This window comes from Cryptomeria japonica, chromosome 3, assembly GCF_030272615.1.
Source record: "Cryptomeria japonica chromosome 3, Sugi_1.0, whole genome shotgun sequence".
In the NCBI taxonomy this organism is placed as follows: Eukaryota; Viridiplantae; Streptophyta; class Pinopsida; order Cupressales; family Cupressaceae; genus Cryptomeria; species Cryptomeria japonica.
Genome location: NC_081407.1, coordinates 29,159,600 through 29,179,549, shown reverse-complemented (window position 1 = coordinate 29,179,549; position 19,950 = coordinate 29,159,600). Strand labels below are relative to the sequence as shown.

The 19,950-nt window shown below is 34.9% G+C and overlaps 1 long non-coding RNA gene and 1 pseudogene across 3 annotated transcripts; both read left to right on the top strand.

The window, feature by feature from the left end:
- The first annotated feature begins 1,730 nt into the window (after positions 1-1,730).
- On the top strand, positions 1,731-3,795 carry LOC131855876 (probable leucine-rich repeat receptor-like protein kinase At1g35710; annotated as a pseudogene).
- An 11,705-nt stretch (positions 3,796-15,500) lies between these two features.
- LOC131066011 (uncharacterized) lies at positions 15,501-18,046 on the top strand. 3 transcript variants are annotated; one of them, XR_009111537.2, is made up of 4 exons: positions 15,501-16,866; positions 17,036-17,209; positions 17,353-17,531; positions 17,651-17,976. It is a non-coding gene; the product is annotated as an uncharacterized LOC131066011 (long non-coding RNA). The 3 variants fall into 3 exon arrangements; XR_009371907.1 differs by having other exon boundaries at positions 15,501-17,209; positions 17,651-18,046; XR_009371908.1 differs by having other exon boundaries at positions 15,501-17,200.
- The last annotated feature ends 1,904 nt before the right edge of the window (positions 18,047-19,950 follow it).

The window sequence follows — 19,950 nt, the reverse complement described above, 5'->3', positions numbered from 1 at the left end:
AAGAAAAATCCATTTAATCCAATGACACATTTAATTTTAACATTTTCTTAAAAAAAAAAAAAACTTTAAGAAATAGCAACCAAATTTTGCATAAATTTTCACCCATTAAAGATGAATTAAAAAATAAGCTAATCCATTATTATTATCATAATAAATTAATTTTCCATGAGACAAATCTGAATACACAGTATAATTTTGATAATTAATTTTTTTTTTTTGACAGAAAATAGGGTGAGATTATAATTTCCGGTATGCAGAATTTCCACAACTTTCTTCAGTCTTCTTGTGGAATAAAGTTATCTCATGGAAAGCTTGTATGCTAATTTTCCACACTTTACATGTGTTCATTATAAATGATGTAACTGCGTAGACTTGCTATACAAGTGGCCGGCAAAACGAGAGACTTGAAAGACCCCGCCTGGGAAAAGTAACTTCATAATAAAAACTTGCCGTATTAAAATAATTTCTTACCATTCTTTGCTTTGTCTTTTTTGGAACACTCTTTGAGTGTCATTTTTTTGGTAACAATCTAATTAACTTGGTCAAACTATAATAGGGCTGGCTATATTTGTTTAAAAAATGACTCCTTTTTTTTTAATTCTCTATCATTTTTCGAAATTAAAAAGATAATAATATTATTCACAAAGTAAACAGTGAGGGTAGAAATAATATTCATAGAATTTAATTTAGATAGGATTAAGTTCAAAATAAAAGATGAAATTGGTCAAAGTGAGGTTAAGTTTGAACATCAATAAAAATTAATATTTGTATGGGAAGGATGTGTACTGGTTATGTGAAAAGAAATTATGTTAAGCTAACATGTTAGAGAGTATTATTTTGACCTCTATGTGCATGAAAGTAGGCAAATAGTGTTCAAAGTTTTTTTGAAAAAATCTAAAACTAGATGAAATTAAATGTTATGAGAGAGAAGACAAATACATGATATTTTATCAGATGTTATGAGAGAGAAGACAAATACATGATATTTTTTCAGGACCACAAAGCACTATCGTCTAATCTTTTAAAATATATCCCACTTGTTATAAATATTTGAAATTTATTAAAACACTCAAATTCCATAATCTTATTCAAGACTTTCACAAATTTTAACAACTAAAATATATTCAACTTTTTCAAATATTTATAAAGTGAAGAAAGTTGCATAATTGAGTAAGAATAGTTGCAATGTTCTTAAAGTCTTCACTAGAAGAAACCACTATATCTAAGATAAATAAATAAAAATTGCTATCATTATCTTTAAAAAACCTCTTCACATATATTTATTATTTAGTTTTTTTCTATATGACATTTAAATCAAAATTATATCTTATAGATCCTCTTTTATTAAAAAAATAATTTACATAAATATGACAACAAAAATAAATTTAGTTTTTTCCTAAATATTTAATTTTTTTTTATAATTTACATAATTTAAAATTTCATTAAAACAACTCATTTTATTTTAAATTTTTGATAATTTGATTTTGATTAGGATGACATGGAAAATATGATTTGATTGCGAAGACATTGTAATTTTATGGAGGGAAAACTGGCAAAAGCATTACAATTACAATGTAACCAAACAAAGAAGACTATTCCATGCGAACGAGTCACAGAAAATGACTATTCAATGCAAAGCCGTCAAACAAACGGTATTCAGTGTATCTATCAACAGACTTTGAACAGCTTTAATAATACGCCATAAATTTGTACGTACAAGTGTGGAAAATCCAATGCAAAGCCAAGTGAACAGACTTTGTATTTGTCCAACAGACTTTGAACAAGTGCGGATATTTCCACAACTTTAATAAACGCCACAAATTTCAAGAAGCGTGGAAAACTTAAATGGAGGAGATTTCTCCCCCACTTTCGCCGGTAGAATAAACACAGATATACAGTTATAAATCAGCTTTGTTTTCCATTATTTTCACACTCATGAAAGTAAGTGCGGAAAATTGAACAGAGAAGTTCCTCTTTTAACACACTGCAATCCTGGATGGGATTTAACTGCTGCGCGTGGGAAGGAGTCACCTGCCACACAATCACTGCCCACGTCATTTCCCTAGTTCTCAGTCCTCAATCCCTTGATGCCTCTTTTGATTACACATGGCCATTCATGTCGTGGAGGGAACTTCGTGGGGGACTATTCCAACTGCGGCATCTGGAGCGCTTGGACTTGAGTGAGAATGCCTTCTTCCCTCCTCTCGCCATCCCTTCACAGTTTCACAAGTTCAACAATTTGAGGTATTTAAGCTTGTACGACTCTAATTTTATTGGTCAGATTCCAAAAGGGATTGGTAACTTGTCCAGTTTAACATATCTCGATCTGTATTATAATTTTTTGAATGGTTCTATCCCAACATCTTTAGGTAATCTGTCAAAGCTTACATATCTTGATTTTAGTAAGAACTCTTTGGATGACAGAATTCCAACATCTTTTGGTAAGCTGTCAAAGCTCACATTTGTTAGTCTGGATTCTAGTTCTTTGAATGGTTCAATACCAACATTCTTGGGTAATCTCTCCAAACTGACACATCTTGTCTTAAGGGGAGACTTTTCTAGTGCCACCATCCCAACATCTTTGGGTAAGTTGTCAAAGCTCACATATCTTGACCTGAGTTATTACACTTTCAATGGTACAATCCCAACCTTGGGTAACCTCTCCAAACTTACACATCTTGTCATGAATCAAAACTCTTTGAGTGGCACCATCCCAATATCTTTGGATAAGTTGTCAAAGCTCACATATCTTGACCTGAGTTATAACTCTTTGAATGGTACAATCCCAACCTTCTTGGGTAACCTCTCCAAACTCACACACCTTAATCTCTTTCATAACTCTTTGAGCGGCACCATCCCAACATCTTTGGGCAAGATGTCAAAGATCACTAGTCTTTATTTTGAATGATAATCATTTTAATGGCACCATCCCAACATCTTTGGGTAAGCTGTCAAAGCTCACAAGACTTGACATGAGTTCTAACTCTTTGAGTGGCACCATCCCAACATCTTTGGGTAAGCTGTCAAAGCTCACAAGCCTTGACATGAGTTCTAACTCTTTGAGTGGCACCATCCCAACATCTTTGGGTAAGCTATCAAAGCTCACAAGACTTGACACGAGTTCTAACTCTTTGAGTGGCACCATCCCAACATCGTTGGGTAAGCTGTCAAAGCTCACTAGTCTTTATTTGTATGATAATCATTTGAATGACACCATCCCAACATCTTTGGGCAAGTTGTCAAAGCTTGCAGATCTTGAAATGAGTTACAACTCTTTGAGTGACACCATCCCAACATCTTTGGGTAATTTGTCAAAGCTCACAAGTCTTGACATGAGTTATAACTCTTTGAGTGGCACCGTCCCAACATCTTTAGGTAATTTGTCAAAGCTCACAAGTCTTGACATGAGTTATAACTCTTTGAGTGACACCATCCCAACATCTTTGGGTAAGTTGTCAAAGCTCATTGATCTTTATTTGTATGATAATCATTTGAATGACACCATCCCAATATCTTTGGGTAAGCTGTCAAAGCTCACAAATCTTGACCCGGGTTCTAACTCTTTGAGTGGCGCCATCCCAACCTTCTTAGGTAACCTCACCAAACTCACAACACTTGATCTTAGCAACAACCAACTAAGTGGGACTTACACACTTTCCTTTTTTGATAGAATCTCCAATATTCATCAATTGTATCTTTCAAGAAATATGTTGACTGTTGTTAGCCCTATATTTTTGCTTGTTCCTAAAGCCTCATGATTAGCTAAAAATCAGCTATTTTTAATGTTTTAATGCTAAAGTTTTTGTGGCCAAACTCCATATCAGCTGAGAGATTTTAATTCTTTAATATTTGAGTTACCCATATGTCCAAATAATTAAATCTCAAGTCTTATGTTTCATATGCCAAAATTATTTCTAGGTTATGCTCTACTTGGCTCATTTATTCTACGGTTAAAATTTCACATGAAACGGAGTTTTCACTAAAAATTTATGAAGGTTTTTCTATGGTAGCCCAAAGGAACAATTATCATTGAACTTGAACCTTGAACCTCCTTAGGTTCAAGCAGTTCAAAAGGTTCATAAGGTTCAAGGTTCAACGTGCAGCCAAATATGAAAACAAAGTGATAAAACAAATATAATATGAGTGCAGTTTGTGTTTTTGAACCTTCTGATTGAACCCCGCAGGTTCAAGGTTCAAGCGGTTCAAAAAGTTCAAAAACTTCAAAGTTCAAATTTCGGGTTCATTGTAATTTTTGGTCTTTGAACTTGAACTTTGAACCTTCTTTGGTTCAAGCCCGCAGGTTCAAGCTCGCAGGTTCAAGCGTGCAGGTTCAAGGTTCGATTTCAAAAGTTCAAATTCAGAATTCAAATATTCGTCAGATGCAGGTTCAAAGTGTGTGAGTTCCAGATTTAAAAAAAAAAGTTCAAAAATCCAATAACATTGGCATGGCTAATGTTTGTAATTTTCAAAGTAATTTGGAACCACAGATTTTCTAAGACAAAAAAATCAGTCTCGGTGCAGGGGGCATAACTTTTAATTGAACCATTGGATCGCGCTGAAATTTTACTATGTTTTAGAAAACCTAGTTTTCTAAATTGTCACTGGAGCGATTTAAAAAATATGGTTGGGTTAAAAAGATATTTATCTTTGAGTACGGGTCTATCAAAAATTTCGATATAAAAGATTTGAAGCAAAATAAAAAAAAGTTGTCAGAAGAAGAGGATAAAGGAAAATATTAATTAATAATCTTTTCAAGAATCAGTTATTGATAACTGATATTCTTAGTTATATATATGTAATGAAAAAAAAGAGTGGGGGTTCTGAAACTGTGATTTTGGAAACAATAGAAGAGTTTTTTTTTTAAGGAATTGGGGAAGTGTAAACGATAGCAGACTGTTTTACTTGTTAATTTCAGTGAAATACTCCATCTTTGAATGGAATGGAATGTCTGATACAACTTTTGAAACCTGTGCGTTTGAATATATAAAAGATTTCTGTTGGGATATTTATATGTTCATGTATTGGATTCCTTTCTCTGATTTTTATCTAATATCAAGTTTGTGAATCAATCTGATGAATGAAATTAGCTGAAAGCATTTGAATATTCTGATTCCCCTTGTCCTGTGAGGCATGAGCGAGTATCAATCAGAGTTCAAATATTTTGATCACTTTATATAGGTTAATCGTTATTTGAAGTTTAATGTTTTGTTATAAGTTTCGATAATCATTGTGAGGCGTTCATTTTGTGTTGACAAGTGAATGTTAAAGCCTTTCTTTGCTTTCTGGTTAAAAGTGAATTATATGATAAAATTTGGTCAAAATTCATTGTAAATCTTGTAAAAAGGGAGCTGTACCTCTCAATTCAGAGGAAGATTATCAATTCAATGATAATCTATCCAACTGTTGGTGCTCTTTGTCCTTTATCCTGGGCATTTGGAGTTAGTATGTGTATTTGTTGAAGGACAAATCTGTTCACTAACAGATTTTTGGCGACTCTACTGGGGAATCGGAATCAAAGATCAGTGCATTTTGTTTCCTCAGTTTTTTAGATTTATCTCTGTGTGTACAAATGTAAAATTCAATGCCACTTATATTCCCAATTTTCAACTTGATTACATAGATTTGGGATCTTGTAATATAGAAGGAGACTTTCCATCTTTCATTTCAACTCAATATTCCTTACAATCATTAGATTTGTCTCAAAACTCTCTTAGTGGAAATATTCTTGATTGGCTCTAGGATTCTAGCTCCCTTTATTATCTCAACCTCTCTTCTAACCAGTTTGTAGGTAATTTACCCTTCAAGCTGCCTTGATTTGAAGCTATTGATCTGCATAATAATAAGCTACGAGGAAATATTCCTATTTCTTTACAATATGTGAATTTCTTGGATCTTTCAGAGAATCTATTTAATGGACCCATTCCACATTCTATCTGTGAGTCAAATAATTTGCATTTTCTAGACTTGTCAAATAATACACTTAGTGGTAATATTCCCTCAAGTTTAGACCAATGCTCTAAGTTGTCCATGTTGGATCTAGAAAAGAATAATCTCAAGAGCACAATTCCAAATATATTTGGGAATATGACTTCTCTAGAAACATTGAAATTAGGTCTCAATAGGCTAAAAGGGAACATACCATCATCCCTTGCAAATTGTACTTCTTTGGAAATCCTAGATATAAGGAATAACAATATTCATGGAGGCATTCCTACCTGGATTGAAAGCTTGAAAAATCTTTGCATCCTAATACTAAAATCCAACAAATTTGTTGGCAACATACCTTTAGAATTATCAAACTTCCAGAATCTTCAAATATTGGATATGTCAAGCAACAAAATATCAGGCACTATTCCAAGTGGATTTATGAAATTGAGTGCAATGGCAAATCAAACAGAAAACACAGAAACTCTCGAGTTAAATACTACAAATGTTGGGAGGATTTATATAGATAGCATAATCATTGAGAACAAAGCACAAGATATGGAATATTCAAGAATTTTGAGGTTAGTAAAGTGCCTTGATCTATCAAACAACAATTTATCAGGTAAAATACCTTTTGATATCGAATCCCTTAAAAGATTGATAATTCTCAATGTTTCAAGAAATCATTTCAGTGGTACGATTCCAAAATCCTTGGGAAACATGGTACAACTACAATCACTTGATCTTTCTAGAAATGAATTGGCAGGGATGTTTCCTATTGAATTGCAAAATCTCACATATTTGAGCTACTTTGATGTGTCTCATAATAAGTTATCAGGAATGATACCACAAGAAGGACAAATGATGACATTTGATTTCTCATCATTTTCCAACAATTCAAATCTATGTGGTCTGCAAATCAATGTGTCATGCTCAAGAAATCATTTTGTTTCTCCCAATAATGAAAAGAAAAATAAAGAAATGCTGGAAGAGGATATATGGTGGGATGTGGGAATGGGAATGGGAAATTCAATTGGATTTTCAGTTTTAGTTTGGGTGTTGTGTTTCTCTAAATCTTGGAGTGCAAAATCCTTCAGAGTTATGGATGGTATTATTGATTATCTTTTTCAAACATTCAGAAAAAAATGGTGTCCTATCAAATAAGATATTTTCTGATCTTCATCTCCAGTAAACATGTATATTCAGCATATCATAAATGGCGATTTTCGGACCACCCGGAGTGAAGAGTAAGTTTGTTCACAAATTCATGATTGTTAATGATTTTGAAATCTCAAATTTAACCTGTTCTGTAAATTTATTTTCTGAGATTTTGTATATGAGCATGTTCGTAATGTTTAGTAGCATGTTATGTGAAGGCCTTTGTCCCTGAGTAAGTTTAGTTCACAAATTTCATTATGTTGTTAATGATTTTACATTAAATCACAAATTTTCATTGTACAAATCTGATGAAGTTGATCTTCGTGCGTATTCTAGAAATTCCAAAGTGGAGCACACTTTGGTCCTCAATAAATGTCGTTTCCTGTTGTTGAAAATAGAGAAGTACAATAAATTCATTTGGACAGGTACATACTCAATTAGCTAGAAATAAACCTTCAAAACTTTCAGTACATTAGAGCAAACTAAAATCCAACATAAGCTTATATCATGAAATTTCAAACTTGTTCTGCTAAATAATTTTTTTGAATTTGTATATGAGCATGTTCGTAGTAATTAGTAACATTCCATTTGCAATAATAATCGCGGTCTCTCCTTGAAGTTTCAATATATTTGCTAAACTAGTTTAGCACCAATCTTTGCAGGTCAATAAGCTGAGTGGAAAGGATAAATTGCTCTTTTATTCTAAGTCAGAGGATGAATTTCTCATCTGCTTTCAAGACTCTGGTCAACCAGAGGTTTGTTTCATATGAGTCGATACGTTCTTTCTTGCTTCCAGAAATTATTTTAATTCGATTTATCCTGATATGCTTTTCGTGTACAGGATTTTGATTCAGTTTTCTCAATCATTTTAGCAAATTTTTATTGAAGTTTGGGACAATCATGTATTTGTATATGTCATTCTATTCCTATATCTGCTCTTCCAGAAATAGTTGTGTAAAGCGGAAAATCGCGAGCGAACCCTAAGTGTTCCCCCCACCACTCCGAGGAGAGGGGAAGGAGGGTCACTTAGGATTGTTGGTTTTCACTAAGGAGAAACTTCACATTCAAAAAAGGGGTTGAAACCCACAAGATCCAATCCCACACAATGCAAGATTGGATTCTAAATGAGTTTCAAGGGTTAAGACAGCAAGGCTACCCTCTTTTGTAAAGAATGTAAATAGAATGATTAAGCTATGAATACATAGAAAGTGAGAAAGATTCGCTTATAAACTGAGATAGGGGTATAGGATGAAGTTGCGGACCTGGAATTAGCAGTAAAATGTCGAGATGGCGCTGTCTTGCAAATTTGAGCGAAAGTTGACGGGACGATGGCGCCCGATGTGCACACGGTCCTCCGAAAAATCCGCGAAACGAAGGGGGATCTGTTCGTCTCTGCACAAGGATTCCAGATCTTCAATTTCAGCCACGTACTTGCAACCTACACACAGAAAAGCGAAGACGATTGGGGGGTTAGGGATTAGGGGTTTGCCCTTAGGTCAAACCCCGGTTTTGGAATTAACCAAGAAATGAGAAATGCTGTAAATGTAAATGATTGTAATGTAAAACAAGTACTAGTACCTTGCTGTAAGAATGTTTGTATTCTTACATGCGAAGGTGTAGATGTTGTTGTATGTTGTATGTTGTAGTATGTGATCTCCTCTTCAATGGTTGAATCCTTGTCTTGAATGCAACACTTAGCCTTGAATGGAAACTTGGAATGATCAATTGCTTGAAGGAATGCTTAAATGCTTGAATGCTTGAATGTTTGAATATCGCTTCCGCCTTTTTTTTTCATCTTCTTCCCAAAATGAGAGAGGAAATGTAGTTTATATACTTGCCAATTAGGGTTAAAAGACTGATTTTCCCGACCTTAGGCCGACCAGGAAACAATATTTTCCAAATTGCAAACTAAAAGACCCGAGGTCCCAAAAGAGACCGGGCCCAAAATAGGGCCAGGAACCAGGGCGCTGGGCGCCCTGGTCCTGAAGGACCAGGGCACTGGGTGCTCTGGTCCCACCTCCCGGGACAGTAGGGTGCAAGGAGGATCAGGCCAGGGTGCTGGAAAAATGCAGTTTTTGATGTCATGAGCAAGTTTCGGGGTCTCCATTCAGGTTCAGTGTTGTGTCACCATCGTGAAGACCCAAATGCGGTCGAAATTGCAAGTGTCGCAATTTTAGGACGCTACATTTAGCCCCCACTTTAGCGGGAGTATAAGCGTACGCTCATACTTCTGGTAAAGTACAAGGAAACAACATTGAAAGACTTTCATCACGTCAAGGAGGCAAGACACACCAAGCCCCCAGTGGACTAAGGATCTTACGACTTCGATTGACAAAGTAAAAGGGAGGATCACGAGGGAGAACCATGATTGTCAGTAGTAAGGTTCCCTCACTATGAGTCATGCAAGAGAAATACCCAAAATTTTCAAGGCAAAGCTAAGTTCGCCAAGAAATTTTCAAGTATCCTGAAGGGATAGATGGGGTGTATGCCCCCCTACGTTAAAGTGATCGCACACGCCTCAACGGGGGTGATTGCTTTAAGGTAGTGACACATATAGGAAATGAGAAGGGAAAGGAGCACGTTATCGCAAAGATTTAGCCCCCAAGTGTGAGATAAACCCAAGGATAATAGACACAAAACACAAAGCACGAGGTGACTTTGCTTTCCTCGGGGTCAGTATGCTGTATGATAATTCATGTATATCATATGTATGTATGCATAATTGTTCTTCATTCCCCAATCAAGGAAGGTCACCTAGAAGAAGGGAACACATGTATCTTTTGAGTCAACATGAGAGAGACCAAAAGAAATCTCAATGCTTTGCATCGTCCTCAAGTAGACAACACTAAGGACAACGAATAGAAGAATGAGAATAACACATAGAAGAAGTAACAAAAAAGAGGAGGAGAGAGTCTGCTATGCTAATGAAACTAGTCTAGCATGTCATCTACCCCCCGATCTTGCTGATCAATATTTCGGGAAGGTAGGGAACACGCTAGAGGAGGAACATTCAACACAGCAGATGGAGCTATCACAAGATCCAAACAAGGGCTATGTTCATGTTCCAAGCCACATTGTTCTTGTCTAGGAGCTAGGATAAGTGCTTTAGAAAATTCGTTAGATAAATAGTTATCAATATCAACAAGTTCATATTCACTATCAGAAGCAAGAGGAGTAACATTTTCATCATGAATAACATTTTCATCTATATCATCATCAAGATTTATAAAAATAGGATCTTTAACTCGCACAAGATCAAGACCATCATGCATCTTATGTTTAGGAGATTTTGGCTCAATTTCCAGCTGAGGAGAAAATGGAATAATGCTTGTTGAAGGTGTTTTTGGGGATTGCGAAGTTTGAGAAGCAGCTGCCTGAGCCCTAAGACGACGCTTTCGTCGGCATTCACGTGCAGAACGATTTCGTCTAGTCTTAGTAGGAAGTGGAGAAGGGTGAGGAGGAGGAATGTTCTCATCCTTATCACTTGGGTGTTTAGGTTGTGGTCTCTTAGGCTCGATAATAGGAGAAGAGGAAGGTCTCTTCTCGTTATAAAAGGAAGGAGGAGGAACTGCTCCATATAAAGGAGGAATATTTGGTTTAGGAAGGAGACCAATCCATCATGACGAGGAGGTATAGGTCTACTTTTAGGAAGTTTATTAGACATAGACGTAGTCACATCCATGGGAACGGGTTGGGAATCTTCTTGAGGAAAGACATTAGTTTTATCTTTCAAAGGAAGAACTTTCTTCTCAAGAACGATAGGAATATCAAGTTTGGGTGTTCTAGGTTCACTTAGAGATAGGATCATATCTGTTTTCCACTTTTGATAAGATTTGAAAAGATGATCACTTCGCGGAGGAAGAGATTGGAATTGTTTAGGCCAAAAATAATCAATAGGAACACTAGAGGTTCTTTCAGCTGGTTTAAAGAGACTATGATTGACAGTAACAACTTCACCATTATGGGGAAATTTCAAACACTTGTGAATAGGAGAAGCAATAGCTTTCATGGAAGATAGCCAAGGATAGCCTAGCTTCACACGAAATTGTTCGGATGAAGGAATAATAGCAAAGTTCACATCAAGGGATTTGTTATGGACCTCAATAGGTAATGTAATAGAACCAATTGCAGGAGAAGAAAATGCATCAAATAATTTCACAATCACATCTGTTTTGTCATAGGTCACTTGATTCAATTGCAAAGTAAAAAGAAATTCTTCAGTAATAACATTAACCACGCACGAAGGATCAATAAGCACTCCACGGCAAGGTGTATTCTTGACTTTTGCAACTATGTATAAAGGACCATCAGGTGCCCTGATAGTTTCACTAGAATCAAATGTGATGGAAAGTTCTTTAGGGTTTTCTTGCTGCTCTACAAAGTTAATCACATTTGGAGTCATAGACACAAGACCATCAGATGAGAAAGAGGAATCATTAGTCTCAATCACATTAGAGGTATGAGAAGGTAATGGATCAGTGAAAATCTGAAGATTTTGGTTAGGAGGAGCTACAGATGTATTGCCTTTATCATTCACTCCAGAAATAGAGATAGTATTATTATCAATCAAATCTTGAATTTTACCCTTTAAAGCAAAACATTTTTCAGTATCATGCCCAGGTTGACGATGAAATTGACAAAAAGATTTGTTATCAAAATAGGGTGAATTAATCTTTGTAGGATCGATTTGCCTTATAGGAGGAAGAGTAAGCACATTTTGTTCCAATAACTTATTCATAATACTATGCAATGATTCATTCAAAGGAGTAAACTTTCTTTCTTTCTTGAAAAACTTAGAAATAGGAGGCACACCTGATGCTGCATTCACATTGTTGTTGATGATGTTTTCATTGAATTTGATGGAATCTCTGTTCGGTTTAAACTTCCCAAATGGTTGTTGACTACTATCACCCTTATCACTCGGAGCCATAGGATGTGATTGTTCCATTTGACTCACAGTCAGTTGATAATTGTGAAGAGTTGCACACAACTGTTGGAAAGAAGTAAACTCAGAAAATAGAAGTTTATCTCGAATATCTTTTTGTAAATTAGAAATAAAGATTCTTTGAATATCATTGTCAGGCACTGGAAAAGAAATTTGAGCATACAAATGCTTATATCTACCAATGAAATCAGTCACTTTTTCTTTAACACCTTGTTTACAATGCATTAAATCAATCAAAGTAACTTTAGGACTTATATTGTTTTGAAATTGTTGAATGAAAGCATTTGCAAGTTGTTTGAAAGAAGTAATAGAATAAGAAGGCAACAAGCAATACCATTGTAGAGCTTTATCTCTTAATGTCCTAGTAAACAGTTTCGCAAGCAACCTTTGGTCATAAGCAAAATCGGTACAGATTGTTTGAAAAGTCTTAACATGTGTTAGAGGATCACCTTTACCATTATAAAGCTCCAAATGCGGGATTTCAACATGTTTAGGAGGGATAGCTCGAACAATGTTAAGAGAAAGTGGGCTCGCAACATCAAATGTGGGCACACTAAACTTAGATTGATTCATAGAGGCAATTTGTTGCTGTAAAGAAGAGACAATTTGTGCAAGATTGTTAATGGTCGCTTCAGTCGAAGAATTCATATTAGATGTGTTAGATTGAGATGGAGGTGTTATGTTATTGAAAGAAGGTAGAGAGTAAGGTGGCGGGACACTATGATAATTAGTCATAGGAGAGGATTGGAAAGGAGGAATGGAATGGTTGAATGAATTGCCCCCTTGCGTCATGTTCATTTGTGGAGATGTAATAGGAACACTCATTGAAGGAATGAATGAAGAAGTCGGATTGAATGAAGGCAGAGGGTTAATTGAAGAAGAAGGATTGCCCCCATGACTGGTGATCATAGGAGGAATGTCTTGTATTGAAGTAATCATTATGTTTGATGTAAAGGTAGGTATGCTGGCAATAGAAGTTGTCAAAGGAATAGAATGATTGACTTGAGTGGGAGGTTGTGTATAACCCAAAGTTTCAGCACAACTCTTCATAGGCGTCACATTCAAATCCACAATGTGTGCAATACCACGCAAAATATCAATTCCATTCTTATCACTTTGAACCATACGTTTTAGACCCTCAATTAAGGGAAGAGCTTGACTATCGGGGTATTCTTGAGACATCCATTGTCGAAAATCGTCAAATTGGTTATCCAATTTCGAAAGTTGTTCTACAGAATCCTCATGGAGAGCTTCTTCATCATTAGGAGGATTAGAGGAATTACCCATGTCCTCGTTAAAAAGGCCATTCAAATTAGGTTCCATCTCCTCGGTAATTAAACCTCGGAAAGACTTAATTCTATGGCTTCGTCTAACGGGAATAGTGTAAGTAGGGCTTTTTGTTGTAAAACTAATGCACTAGAGAGGGAGAGAAGATTTTGAATTTTAGAGGTAGCAAAATTCAGTAAAATCAGCCAATCTTCTGGATTTAAGCTGTTAAATGCAATCATAACAATCTCCCGAAATTTAGGGAAAAATGTCAGGGACCGTGGCGCTCGGAGTGCACACGGTCCTCGCAACTTTTTTCAAAATTTTTAGGGATGAAAGTTATGATGATTTTAGAGCTAATCTGAAAAAATTGAGTGATTTTACGATCTGTAGATAGGCCAAATTAAAGTTGCAATCTCAAAATTGAACCCTACCAAGATTGTCGAAAAATGCAAAATTTGAATTTTGAAAAATAGAGGGAAACTGAAATTTTGAATTTTATGTTTTTAGAGGGAATACCAAAAGCAATGCAAGTTTTGAATTTTGAAAATTGACTCAATTTCACGCAAAATTCAATTTTGAAAGTGGAACTCAAAGTTGGTGTAATTAAACACTTAATTTCAAAAGTCACAAATTGCAAGAATTTGAATAAAGCACTGAAATTTCGAATGAATGCCAACACACTTTTCAGATTTAAGACAGTAAGAACACAATTTCGACACAAAATTTCAATTTCAACAATTTTTGAATGATTAGAAGCCTTAATCCAAGCAATCCCTAGACCAACTTTGACTTTAATTTTGAAAGTGTTATGATTGATGAAATCAGCCAAAATTCTGGATTTTAGCAGAAAAATACAGTAAGATCTAACTCCCGAAACTTCAGAAAAAATGTCGGGGACGATGGCGCTCGGGGTGCACACGGGCCTCGCAACTTTTTTCCAAATTTTCAGGGATGAAAGATATTATGATTTTATTGCGGAATCCAAAGTTACAACTGATTTGGAAATGTTTTGATCAGTGAAATTATCAGTCAAAGGTTGAATCAAGAGGGCTTTAAAAATTAGGGTTTTGACACTTAACCACGTAATTTTCAGAATTAAAGCACAAATATGAATTGACAATTTGTAATAGAAGGGTAGATTTGAAACAAGCATTAACAATTAAACATTTCACAAGTTCAATTTTCAAAAAGAAAATTTAGGGTTTTCATGCAATTAACCTCTAAAATTTGCAAAAGATCAAACAGGAAATGTAATTAAGGAAGCAAATTTTCAGATCTAACCATGAATAATCAGAAAGGATGTTCACGTCGGGTTCACCAAAATGTAAAGCGGAAAATCGCGAGTGAACCCTAAGTGTTCCCCCCACCACTTCGAGGAGAGGGGAAGGAGGGTCACTTAGGATTGTTGGTTTTCACTTAGGAGAAACTTCACATTCAAAAGAGGGGTTGAAACCCACAAGATCCAATCCCACACAATGCAAGATTGGATTCTAAATGAGTTTCAAGGGTTAAGACAGCAAGGCTACCCTCTTTTGTAAAGAATGTAGATAGAATGATTAAGCTATGAATACATAAAAAGTGAGAAAAATTCGCTTATAAACTGAGATAGGGGTATAGGATGAAGCTGCGGACCTGAAATTAGCAGTAAAATGTCGAGACGGCGTTGTCCTGCAAATTTGAGCGAAAGTTGATGGGACGATGGCGCCCGGCGTGCACACGGTCCTCCGAAAAATCCGCGAAACGAAGGGGGATTTGTTCGTCTCTGCACAAGGATTCCAGATCTTCAATTTCAGCCACGTACCTGCAACCTACACACAGAAAAGCGAAGACGATTGGGGGGTTAGGGATTAGGGGTTTGCCCTTAGGTCAAACCCCGGTTTTGGAATTAACCAAGAAATGAGAAATGCTGTAAATGTAAATGATTGTAATGTAAAACAAGTACTAGTACCTTGCTGTAAGAATATTTGTATTCTTACATGCGAAGGTGTAGATGTTGTTGTATGTTGTATGTTGTAGTATGTGATCTCCTCTTCAATGGTTGAATCCTTGTCTTGAATGCAACACTTAGCCTTGAATGGAGACTTGGAATGATCAATTGCTTGAAGGAATGCTTGAATGCTTGAATATCGCTTCCGCCTTTTTTTTTCATCTTCTTCCCAAAATGAGAGAGGAAATGTAGTTTATATACTTGCCAATTAGGGTTAAAAGACTGATTTTCCCGACCTTAGGCCGACCAGGAAACAATATTTTCCAAATTGCAAACTAAAAGACCCGAGGTCCCAAAAGAGACCGGGCCCAAAATAGGGCTAGGGACCAGGGCGCTGGGCGCTCTGGCCCACCTCCCGGGACAGCAGGGTGCAAGGAGGATCAGGCCAGGGTGCTGGAAAAATGCAGTTTTTGATGTCATGAGCAAGTTTCGGGGTCTCCATTCAGGTTCAGTGTTGCGTCGCCATCGTGAAGACCCAAATGCGGTCGAAATTGCAAGTGTCGCAATTTTAAGATGCTACAAGTTGATACTCACCTTTCACTTTTTCATGCCCATTACATTGAATTATATTTTTTAAGACAGATCTTATTTGAGCTCTCTTTTTAATAAGAAATTTGTATGAATATTATGACAGCTGAGCCACTTAAAGGTTAAAACTGATAGAAGGGAGGAGTTTGCTTAACAAGGAAGTTTCTATGGATATCAATCTCGTGTCCAAATAACGCTTCTGATAGAGGGTGAAAAAAAGTAAGTTAATGTCTTAGATTGTTAGGAAATTAAATTAGGTAGTCTTCCGGAGTAGGTTTTGAAGTGGAAAATGTACAACTAGTAAATTAAAGTCAAACGCGGGATTTAAAGAACTAAAGAACGTTGTTTGCTAATCTCATGTCCTGTATTTATTTTTTTCACGGACAATCGGTATTATTCAGTTTGTTGCAGAGAGTATTTGATATGTTGCAAGTATTTTTGCTTTTCGTTAGATTACATTTTTGTTACAACCTTAATAAAATGTTAATTATTACTGGCAGAAAGTACTCTTGATAAAAAAATTAAAAAAGGACTGTTATGAACGACAGGAACAATGAACTGGTGGATATTGGCTCATAACTCTTTGAGTGGCACCATCCCAAATTTGAGTCATAACTCTTTGAGTGGCACCATCCCAACCTTCTTATGAAAGGTACAGACACAAAACAGTTCCTTCAATGCCAAATCAGAATATAGTTGATAAATGCTTAAATTCCAACAAAAGTTTTATGGAGCATGTAATTCAGTTTTTTGTTGAACAGAGATGATTTGATTCATCACAATGTATTAGCCATTATGTCTTCAAAAATAAATTAGACAAAGATGCCAAAATATGGGGACTCATAAATGGAATAAGCAGGTTCAATGGCCATAAGCAGGTTGGAGGGAAAGAAAAAGAGTAGTGTTGGTGTCATTGGACACAATCAATGTTACAATGTGTCTTGATATGCCTAAGAACACAATGTTTGAGGAGTTGTTTCTAGTCATCCACTTCATCATCCATCTTGAAATTCCAATTCTAGGAAATGCACCAGAAATAGACTTAACAATTTTGGTATGGCTTTTATTATTGATCTCAATCTTTGTTTTCTGGGACAAGGTCAATTTTTTAATGCTTTTATTCTATTAGAATTATGCATTTTTCATTTAGAGTTTTTTTAAACCAGCATAACCATTGTTATGGGATTCAGCCAGTGGGTTATTGACTCACCATCCGATGTTAGTGGCCAGGAAATACCTTCCTCCTTTACAAGAGGGATTATTTGGTTCAGTGTCTCAAACATCGGAGCAAATAAGTTTCAATCTTAAATTTCAGGTTCAGTTGCTTCCTTAAATTTCTCAAATTAAGGAAGATAGTTTCAACCTGCTGAAGCATTAAAGCAAGAACAGTAAGCCAAGTAGAACTCTCAATCTTTCAAGCTCGGTCAATATTTTATTTTCTTATGTAGAATTTGATTTCTTTTCATTATAACCGGTTTCAAATTTTGTTTACTTTAGATGGTTCTTACATTTTTTTAATCTTTAAATGCTTTGGATTCAGGTATCATATTATTTCAACTTTGACTTTTATGAGATATCTGTTGTACAAAGAAGATTTCTCACCTCTTTCATTCCAAGAGGAGCACAGTAGCAATGATAGAAGCTCACAGATTTTTTATGTGCCTCTTTCATCTTTATTAGTCAAATGCCCTGTTCCGGCCTTTTGTCAAGCAAGAGCAGGTAGAATTTGATCAATGTTATGTATTTTTATGCAGAATTATAATTCTTCTTAACATTATTAAGGATTTCAAATTTTATTTACTTTAGATGGCCCTTACATTTTTCATCTTTGACTTCAGGGATTGAGTTATTTCTATTTTTCAGTTTTATGGAGTATCATCCCTATTGTATTCAGGGCGGCAACACCCAGAAGAGTGCATGTTGTACAAAGAAGATTTCCCACCTTCTGCTTTCCGTTCCAATGATGATTGAATAAAAGCAATTCATCATTTGTTTGTCTGAATCCAAGCAAGAGCAGAATGTAAATTTTGACGACATGCATGTTCAACATCAGTTCGAAGCACCTGTTTTTCGTTTTCAAGCTTTTTTCTTCAATAAAACAGCAGTTTGCAAGCAAGATTTGTATGCATATTTTTTTAAAGCTGTGATGTTAGTTTTTTCTCTCAAGCTGAACAGCATATATGCTCAATAACTTGTAAGGAGTTAGTCAGTTGAGATAATGCATTAAGTTCTTCATTTGCAGATGATATATAGTCTTTATATTATGGTTGATCGTTTAGTTTTGAGTTGTGATTATTTTCAATTAATTTGTTAACTTCTCATTATAATGTTGGTGCTGTTTTAATTATTATTATTTTTTAAAATTTGATTATATATTTAAAATTAATTTAATGTAAATATATGTATAAGATGTGTATAACTTTTCACTTTCTTAAACATATTTCATCTCTAAAACATGAGAAAATGTTGGATAATAAGACTTTTACAAATCTATCTACATTTGAATCTTTATTTGCTAATCTATCTATTAAAATGTGATTATGATAAAAGATAGTTTTGATGACATTATGCTTCTTTCTTGCTATTTTAATTACCTATTTGTCCATAATTGTTGCTACTATGAAACATTAAAATGTGATTATGATAAAAGATAGTTTTGATGACATTATGCTTCTTTCTTGCTATTTTAATTACCTATTTGTCCATAATTGTTGCTACTATGAAACATGTAAAAATGTGTCTTTATGAGTCTATTTATACCCATAGACTTTTTTTTTTCATTTTAATATTGATTTTTAAGTAGATGCAGAGATTCCACTACACCATACTTAAATTCAATATTAAATAATAGAAATTGAATTATTATAAGATTCTAGTTAGTGGTTTTACTTGTTGAAACCCTAACTTCTAATTTTCACGTTTTTGTTGAACTTGACTCTTTGCATTCTTATTTCTAATTGGTGGTCTCATATTTGATTTTTAGGTATTTGGTTTATTAATTTTGCACTCATAGATCATAATACATAAATTTAGTGGTTAATTTAATAAAACCCTAATTTATTTTACTGATTTTGGCTTGTGGGTTGCATATTTTTTCCCTTATATTTTTAGATCTACTTTTAGGCACTCATAATGGAATTCACTAAATCTGTTTTATTTGTTATTTACATTTCTTTTTAGTTATATTTATCATAATCATGTGTTTGACAATGACTTCTTTCATTTCACGTTGCTTCTTTTCATTCATAGTACTTTTGCATATTGCATTTTTATTGCATAGAATTATCCTTCATGTGAGTGCATATATGTTCCTTGTTTAAGACCTATCCTTCCTTGAAATTGATTGTCTTTTTTAAATAGTCTCTCCTTAGTGAAAGTGTGCAATCCTTCACTGAGAACCTAACACTTTTTCCTAAATATTGGATAAGGTGTGTATTCTTAGTCCCCTTCTCCTTTCCAATATGTCATCTTTATTAAGGATCTCCTCTACTCTTGGTGGTAGGTATCTTTACGTAAAGATCTCTTCCTCCTTTTTCAATCATGCATCCCTTACAAAGATACCTTTACATTTGTTGCAAGATATCTCTTTTAAAATGATCTCTTTCTTGCTTAAATAAATGAAGCCTATTCAAGCATCTTTCTTCCTAGCTTCGTATGCATGAATTATTTCTTAACAGATATGTCCTTGGTCTTTAAGGTCGGTATCCTTGTTTCCATATATATTAAAACACCATAGTAATATGTTGACATCTTAAGGGGGACATATATGCGGTCTCCTAGTTGTATTTCAACTATTTAATATACCATTTTTGGGATTGTGGCATCATCATTCTTCATCCTCAATTTATGCACCATTTGTCTTAGATGGGTTATTGCATCCTCATGTTGCATTACTGAAACTAGACATTTTCTTTGATGTGTCTTACAGAAGTTGTTGCATGCTTGAAACTAGACCAAAGTCTTAAATGAGGTGCTTCATTTATGAAACCAAACAACATTATAGTAGGATGAGTTGAATAGCATAACAAAACTTACTTATAGACCTTTCAAATCTTTCTTTTTCAACTTCTTTAAGGTAGGTAACTTACTAACTATAACACAACTTGCTAGACTATTTTGACTCTTCCTTCCTTCATGG